Genomic DNA, 7,996 nt, shown 5'->3' on the forward strand with positions numbered 1-7,996 from the left:
GGAACCGGAAAGAGAAAGAAAGGAGATATGTGAGCATTTTCTGATGTCCTACTTTCCATCTGAGGTACAGGCATTGATCTTGGTTATCACAAAGTTAATTGTGCCCATTTCTGTATACAAAGTAAGGGGTAAGTTTTCAGAAGAGCTGCTAAGTGACCACAAGAGTTGATTCCGTTTACTGGATAAATTTTCAATCACAGCTTGGCGGCTGGAAATATTCCCAAATTTAGCTTAGCCGGTTCATCACTAAGAAGCCTCCTGAAGACTTACCCTGAGCAGCTCCAGAGGATCTAACCTCACTGAAGGGCCTGTCCCTTAATCTAAAAAAAATACCCACCTCTTTCCTGACTCCCAATCGCTCGGTCATTTTTGATGCAGGCTTGTCTTCGTCTGTTAAAGAAAGGTTCAAACTTTAAAATGTGTAAGGCTGAATGCACATCACCATTATATACAGGGAGGATAATAATGAAAGCCATTCCTGGGGATAAAGTGCTCTTTTATCCACAGAAATAGGCTGTTTGATTACTGTCCATCCTCTACACAAGTAAAGGTAGGAGCATATAACAAGGTATATTTCTGGTTTGGAGTTCGGACAGGGGGAAAACTATATGCTACCCAGCTAAACATAAGCCCCACACCCAGTCATCTCTTTTTATCCAGGTAAGTTAGCCATTCATTGGCCCACAATTTTAACACTTTGCGGTTTGTCCAGCTAAATTCCGAACTCAGCTGGACAACTCCGCTGACCAAGGACCTTTAAAAGTATTATAGGGCACAAAGCGATGTTTGCAAAGTCTCCTTACCGGTTTTTTTTCTTCGAAGCGCATGCACTGCAATCAGACCAAACACACACGGGGTGTCAAGGAGAAGTAAGGGAAAGGAAAAGGGGAAAGGGGAAGCATAAACAAGACAGAGAAAGGGGAGGAAATGTAGAGAACAGCAAAGGCAGGTGGGCAGAGAGGAAGGAGAAGGAAGATATAGAGAAGGGAGGCATGGGCTAGGGGAGAGGAGGGAGAGCAGAGAGAGCATTGGAAGGAGGGTGGGAGGAGTCGATACAATAACAGGAAGGAGCAAAGGAGAAAAAGATGGAAGGGGAGAACAGGAGATAAGGCAGGGAGATTGATGGGAGAGGGTGGAGGGAAGATAGAGAGGGGGAGGCTTGGGGTAGGGGAGAGCAGAGGGAGCAGTGGAAAGAGGGGTGGGAATAGTTGCACCGGTGCTGAAGTTTGCAGGATGAGCGGAACCGGAAAGAGAAAGAAAGGAGATATGTGAGCATTTCCTGATGTCCTACTTTCCATCTGAGCTACAGGCATTGATCTTGGTTATCACAAACAGGCGAATACAGTAAGGTGCGGAAGAAAGAGGTGCATTAGTGCCGGGCGCACCTGCGTTTGCCGCACGCACAGTTCGGATCACATACCGCTCGAGACTGTATTTAAATGGCAATCTTTGCGGGCCTTGAAGGCTTTATGCATAAGCAACACGAAATCAGATGAAAAAGAAGAGTCTGAAGACAAATCTGTCTGATCCCCCTCAGGGACCTCTGGATTGGCAGCACAGCTGGGTCTCGCAGGTCTGTCCCCCTTAGGGAGTCTGCGTTGTGGTGACAATCGCGGTGGAGGCTCGTCCTCCCCCCGTGCCGCTGGCGCCTTGGGGCGTTCCCACGGGAACGGGTCGGCACCTGAAGAATGTAAGTCCCCAAATGCTCCGGTCACTGTTTGGACCCTCACCAGGTCCCTGCCCGTGGCCGCAGAGACTCCCTTGGCTCCGGAGAGGCAATCGGAACACAAATTGTCCCAGGACAGTTGCACCCGGGCGGTGCCGCAGGCCCTACAAGCGGCCCGAGGCGGCATGCTGCAGCAAAAAACAGCCCCGAAAATCGCTCGGAAGGTGGCGAAAATGGCGCGCAAGCACCCAAATGCGACCGGAAGGGAAGGAGAATGAAGCCCCAACAGAACACACAAAAAAAAATTTTAACTTTTTTTTTTTTTTTTTTTTAAATATACTCGCCCAATAGTCTCCGGGTCCTGGACCTACTGGGGGGAGTGAGCCGGGCTCCCCGGTATCACCCCCAGTCACGAATTCACGCTGGCAGGAGGGCAAAGCACCCCACACCTCAGCGGCCTCGGAAACCAGGGGGGATGGTCCCCTCCGGACCTCACAACCCCCTGGGAGGCGGGAGACTGGACCTGCAGGCAAACCACTGCACTCCTATACCTTATTCTAACTTTATCCTTCTTTTCCCCCAGCTAACAATACTATCTAGAACTGAAAAACTAGGCCTCAGCACAGACTGTAGGTTCTGCACCTCCTCCACCTGCTAGGAGACAGAAGAAGACTGCCAGACTGTAGGTGGCACCAGCCTAGATAAGGCATAGGTTTGTTTGATAAACTTCTGTCTCCAACTGCTAGAGGGGGGGCAAAACCCAGGAGTCTGGACTGATCCGGGTACGTACAGGGAATTTAGCTTAAGCCAGTTCAGCACTGAGGAGCCTCCTGAAAACTTAGCCTGAGCAGCTCCAGAGGATCTAACCTCGCTGAAGGGCCTGTCCCTTAATCTAAAACAAATACCCACCTCTATCCTGACTCCCAATCGCTCGGTCATTTTTGATGCAGGCTTGTCTTCGTCTGTTAAAGAAAGGTTCAGACTTTAAAATGTGCAAGGCTGAATGCACATCACCATTATATACAGGGAGGACAATAATGAAAGCCATTTCTGGGGGTAACGCGCTCTTTTATCCACAGAAATGGGCTGTTTGATTACTGTCCATCCTCTACACAAGTAAAGGTAGGAGCATATAACAAGGCATATTTCTGGTTTGGAGTACAGACAGGGGGAAAACTACATGCAGAGTTTTCCTTTAACACCGAGCCCTCACAAAAAGCAGGCAGGGGTATTTTTGAGGGGGCAATAAACAAAGCAAATCTAGATGTGTACTTTTGCATTCCTTATCACCTCAGGTTAAAATTCAGATGGGATTGGCCAGACCTTGCATACTTTGATTATTTAGGTCAAGGCTGGGAAACATCCAGACCCAGGCGAGACCCACAGCTCAGTCCCAGGCAGCCACTGCCAGAGCCCCAAACCAGAGGTTCATGGAGGGAGCTTTTGCTCCGTGTCTCTGACTCCCCCCATAATCAAATGTTCACGGCAGGAGCGAGCATGATCTGCTGCCACAGCTTGGGTTCATCTCCCACCTTGTCCTTGAATGAAATATTCATAAGGACTGGAGAGCGGCACAAGAGCTCCTGCCTCATCCTTGGCTCCTTCCTGCAGCCTCCCACCCCAAGAAAAACTGGGAGAGGCAAGACTCGCTTTCAATTGCTTCCCCTCCCCCTTTATAATCCCACACAATGTTTGTTTTGGTTAAATAAAGGCCGCAGTTTATTATAACATGACCCGAGCCCCTAACACTTAATACACTATTCAACATATACACTCACCCCCCCTTTTATCCCCTTCTTAACAACTTGCTCCCCACCTGGACCCAGTGGTAGAGCTACACCCATAGAGTCCATTTCCTTACCCCGCCTCGCACCAGCGTGGGTAAGTACCCCGGCCTCTGAGCTTCGGCCCCCCTCGTGCTCATTGGCCACCTCATGTAGCAGCCCCACGCTACACGAGATTCCCCCCCCCCCCCTCCCGCAATGCCTTTTAACAAGACATAACAAAATCATCCATATTGGGCTGGGGTTACCCACCACTGTGACAATCAATAAAGACAACACACATTGAATAACATCCAATGATTCTACCATAAGGGAGGGAGGGGGGAAATTATTCCAGCCTGCTCCCTCAGCCCTCTCGCACCCAACTGAGGCGCGAAAGGGCTCTCTGCCCTAACTAACTATTACCCCAACCAATCCCAGCTCCTCAATTCAAAATACTTCCTTTTCATTGGCCCCTTAGCTTTACTTTCTCCCCCTCCCCTTTCCCTCCTAACTTATAATTTAACACTATCCTACCGCTCGCTAACCCCCGTTATTATCTGCTAAGCAATACAAGATTGCTTAGCCTTCACTTAAATGTTCACAGGGAAAACAGAGTAAGAGCTGTACTGCTTCTGGCTCTGCCCCTGCCACACAGAATGAAATATTCATGGCAGGAATGAAGAGCACACATCACATCTCTTCCTTTACCTCCCTGGAATAAAACATTCTTAGCAGAAGTAAAGCAAAAGCTGCTTCACCTGACACTCGGAGATTAAACCCTTGCTCACTTGCTTGGACCTTGAAGATCCTAGCAAGCACTGCAGAGGCCTTGCCTGCTCCTGCACTTGTGCCTCTCTCCTGACAACCTCCCACCCACCAACTGGGTTTCCCAAGTACCCTACCACCTGCTCCTTCATGAGGGCTTTCTGAGGACATTGTGACTCCCTAAACCTGGGGTTTCACAGTATCCAGACAAATAAAGAAGGCACATCCAAAAAATACAAGAATCACTGAAAAACTCTCTTACCTAGGATCCACAGTGCTAATAAACAGAGCTTGTTATGAAGACTGTATTACAAGCAGGGGAAGAAGAAAAGGAATTTCACAGTAACTCCAACTGGTTTTTAAGTGAACGTTTTGCAGAGCTGAATGCTGCACCTGTCTCAGTCGGCTCTGAGGGTGCTGATAGGATCAGCTCAGACTGTACAACTGGCTGGGCTTCTTTAGCTTTACAAATTCTCCCTGTCTGTCCCTATTAACCCACAGCTCTATCTCTCCCTCAGGGACCCTCTAATGGTAATAAAAGGGAATTTTACATGGGAGGGAAATAATATTAACCACTACAACTGTTTTGCTAAAAGGAGAAGTAAGGGAAAGGAAAAGGGGAAGCATAAACAAGACAGAGAAAGGGAATGAAAAGCAAAGAACAGCAAAGGCAGGTGGGCAGAGAGGAAAGAGAAGGAAGATATAGAGCGTTCACCCAGCAAGATAGGAACCAATCTCTTGAAGAGACAGCGTAGTCCAGGCAGAAGGTCTGTGGCAGATAGTGAAGAGATGAAGTGATGGTCACAGGAACATGGAGGCATGAAGACCCAAGAGACGCTGGAGGCATGAAGACACAGGAGACGCTGGAGGGACGATGACACAGGAGACACTGGAGGCATGAAGACACAGGAGACGCTGGAGGCATGAAGACCCAAGAGACGCTGGAGGCATGAAGACACAGGAGATGCTGGAGGGACGATGACACAGGAGACACTGGAGGCATGAAGACACAGGAGATGCTGGAGGCATGAAGACCCAAGAGACGCTGGAGGCATGAAGACACAGGAGACACTGGAGGCATGAAGACCCAAGAGACGCTGGAGACATGAAGACACAGGAGATGCTGGAGGGACGATGACACAGGAGACACTGGAGGCATGAAGACACAGGAGACGCTGGAGGCATGAAGACCCAAGAGACGCTGGAGGCATGAAGACACAGGAGACGCTGGAGGCATGAAGACCCAAGAGACGCTGGAGGCATGAAGACACAGGAGACGCTGGAGGCATGAAGACCCAAGAGACGCTGGAGGCATGAAGACACAGGAAACGCTGGAGGGATGATGACACAGGAGACACTGGAGGCATGAAGACACAGGAGACGCTGGAGGGACGATGACACAGGAGACACTGGAGGCACGACACCAAAGCACAGTGATCACAGCCTAGGAGCAACAGAGGACATCTGTTGCAAAGAGCAAGAAAGAAAGGAGTTGCCTGGTTTCAAACCTCTACTATGGTGATGTCATAATCAGACATCATAATCCCGAGCTGGCTTAGCTCTCCAGCTGCAGCCCTTAAAGGGACCTAACACTTTGCTCTCTGGCTATAGTTTTCCCCCTGTCCGAACTCCAAACCAGAAATATGCCTTGTTATATGCTCCTACCTTTACTTGTGTAGAGGATGGACAGTAATCAAACAGCCTATTTCTGTGGATAAAAGAGCGCTTTACCCCCAGAAATGGCTTTCATTATTGTCCTCCATGTATATAATGGTGATGTGCATTCAGCCTTACACATTTTAAGGTCTGAACCTTTCTTTAACAGACGAAGACAGGCCTGCATTAAAAATGACCGAGCGATTGGGAGTCAGGGTAGAGGTGGGTATTTTTTTAGATTAAGGGACAGGCCCTTCAGTGAGGTTAGATCTCTGGAGGCTTCTCAGTGCTGAACCGGCTAAGCTAAATTTGGGAACATTTCCATGCTGGTAATCAGTTTGCCTTCCTTCCATTTTTCTTAATGCATGGAATACACCTGGTCTGTGTTTCTAGGATGCTACTTTTAAACAAGGCCCACACCTGTTTTTTCTAACTACTTTTCTCATTTTCTCAAAGTTTCCCTTTTGAAAGTTTAGTGCTAGAGCCATAGATTTACATACTGTTCCCCTTTCAGTCATTAATTTAAATTTGATCATATTATGATCACTATTGCCAAGCAGCCCCACCACTGTTACCTCTCTCACCAAATCCTGAGAGGAGAGGATCACCTTGCTGGTGGCTGAAAGGAATCAGTAAGTTTTTGCTTGGGACATTGTCTTTTTTAAAAGTATTGGGGCAAAGTTAACTATTTGGGAATATTATTTAGTGTGTTTGTGCCTTTAATAGTCAGAAAGGCAGTGAATAAATAAGTTAGACTGTATTTTTAAATAGTCAATAAGGTAACAGTAGGTAGGCAGTGAATAAACAAGTTAGACTGTTTGTATTTTTAAATAGTCAGTCAATAAGGTAGCAGTAGGTAGTGTGTTTATTTTTAAAAGTCTGCAGAACTGAGTGTTCTCCAGACTTTTAAAGAACTGAGTGTTAGTATTAAATACAAACTTAGTGTTTGTATTGAAAAAGAAAAACCACAAAAAAAAAACAACCAACCCAAAAAGTATCCAGAAGCTAGAAATAAGCTAGGAGCAGTATATACCTAAGTAGAAAAGTTGAATAGTTCAGCTCAGTTACTCACCTTGGAAAAGTGTTGAGGTAGTGTGATTGGGTTTGAATAGGGACCAACATTTGTTAATCAAGAGAGCAGTGAGTCACTCAGGCTGACTAACTGAAGTTAAGACTGTTTGTATTTCCCAACCCTCCCACCCCCCTAGGTCATCCCTTAATTTATAGGCAAGTGCCACTTTCACAAAAAAAAACAAACCCCAACAAAACCTTTATTGAGAATTCGATCAGAGCCCAGTAGGCCACTACCAGACACATAGTGAATTCACTAATACATTTAAAGGACGTTAGACACATTCCTACTCCCATAGCAACCTAAAACTTAACTAGCAGCTGATCAAAATTGAGATGAAGACAGCAGTCCAGCACAAGAGGGGGGCTTCCCAGTCTTTTGCATCGAGTGTCACATGTATGATTTTTTACCCACCGGTGAGAAGTTGTACATGTGCATGCGATGCAAAGAGCTCCTGGCTCTCAGAGAATGAGTCCGATCTCTGGAGGCTAGAGTGGCAGACCTGGAGAAGCTGAGGCAGACAGAGAGGTATATAGATGAGACCTTCAGGGACATAGTAGTCAAGTCCCAACTTCAGACTGGCAGCCCTGGTGCTGCCTTGGAGGAAGAAGGTCTCATGATGGGAGAGCACCAACCAGGTGCAGCAGGAAAGGATCCTGTAGCAAGGACCTGCTCTCCAGGTGATGCATTGTCCTTTCTCACTGAGGATATCTCCCCAAGGCCTACTGCCCAGGAGGGAAGGGTTAGGTCGGCAGTCATAGTTGGTGATTCAATTATTCGGAATGTAGATAGCTGGGTGGCTGGTGGGCATGAGAATCGCCTGGTAGCTTGCCTACCTGGTGCGAAGGTGGAGGACCTCAAGCGTCACCTAGATAGGATTTTAGACAGTGCTGGGGAGGAGCCGACTGTCGTGGTACATGTGGGCACCAACTACATAGGAAAATGTGGGAGGGAGGTTCTGGAAGCCAAATTTAGGCTCTTAGGTAGAAAGCTTAAATCCAGAACCTCCAGGGTAGCATTCTCTGAAATGCCCCCTGTTCCACACGCAAGTCACCAGAGGCATGCAGAGCT

At 47.6% G+C, this 7,996-nt stretch overlaps 1 long non-coding RNA gene across 1 annotated transcript; it reads right to left on the reverse strand.

Annotated features, from left to right (window-relative positions):
• Positions 1–1,119: 1,119 nt before the first annotated feature.
• On the reverse strand, positions 1,120–4,601 carry LOC115084938. The gene is made up of 3 exons (XR_003854678.1): positions 4,460–4,601; positions 2,576–2,628; positions 1,120–1,219 (listed from the first exon to the last, which is right to left on the reverse strand). It is a non-coding gene; the product is annotated as an uncharacterized LOC115084938 (long non-coding RNA).
• Positions 4,602–7,996: the final 3,395 nt, after the last annotated feature.

This window comes from Rhinatrema bivittatum, chromosome 2, assembly GCF_901001135.1.
Source record: "Rhinatrema bivittatum chromosome 2, aRhiBiv1.1, whole genome shotgun sequence".
Lineage (NCBI taxonomy): Eukaryota > Metazoa > Chordata > Amphibia > Gymnophiona > Rhinatrematidae > Rhinatrema > Rhinatrema bivittatum.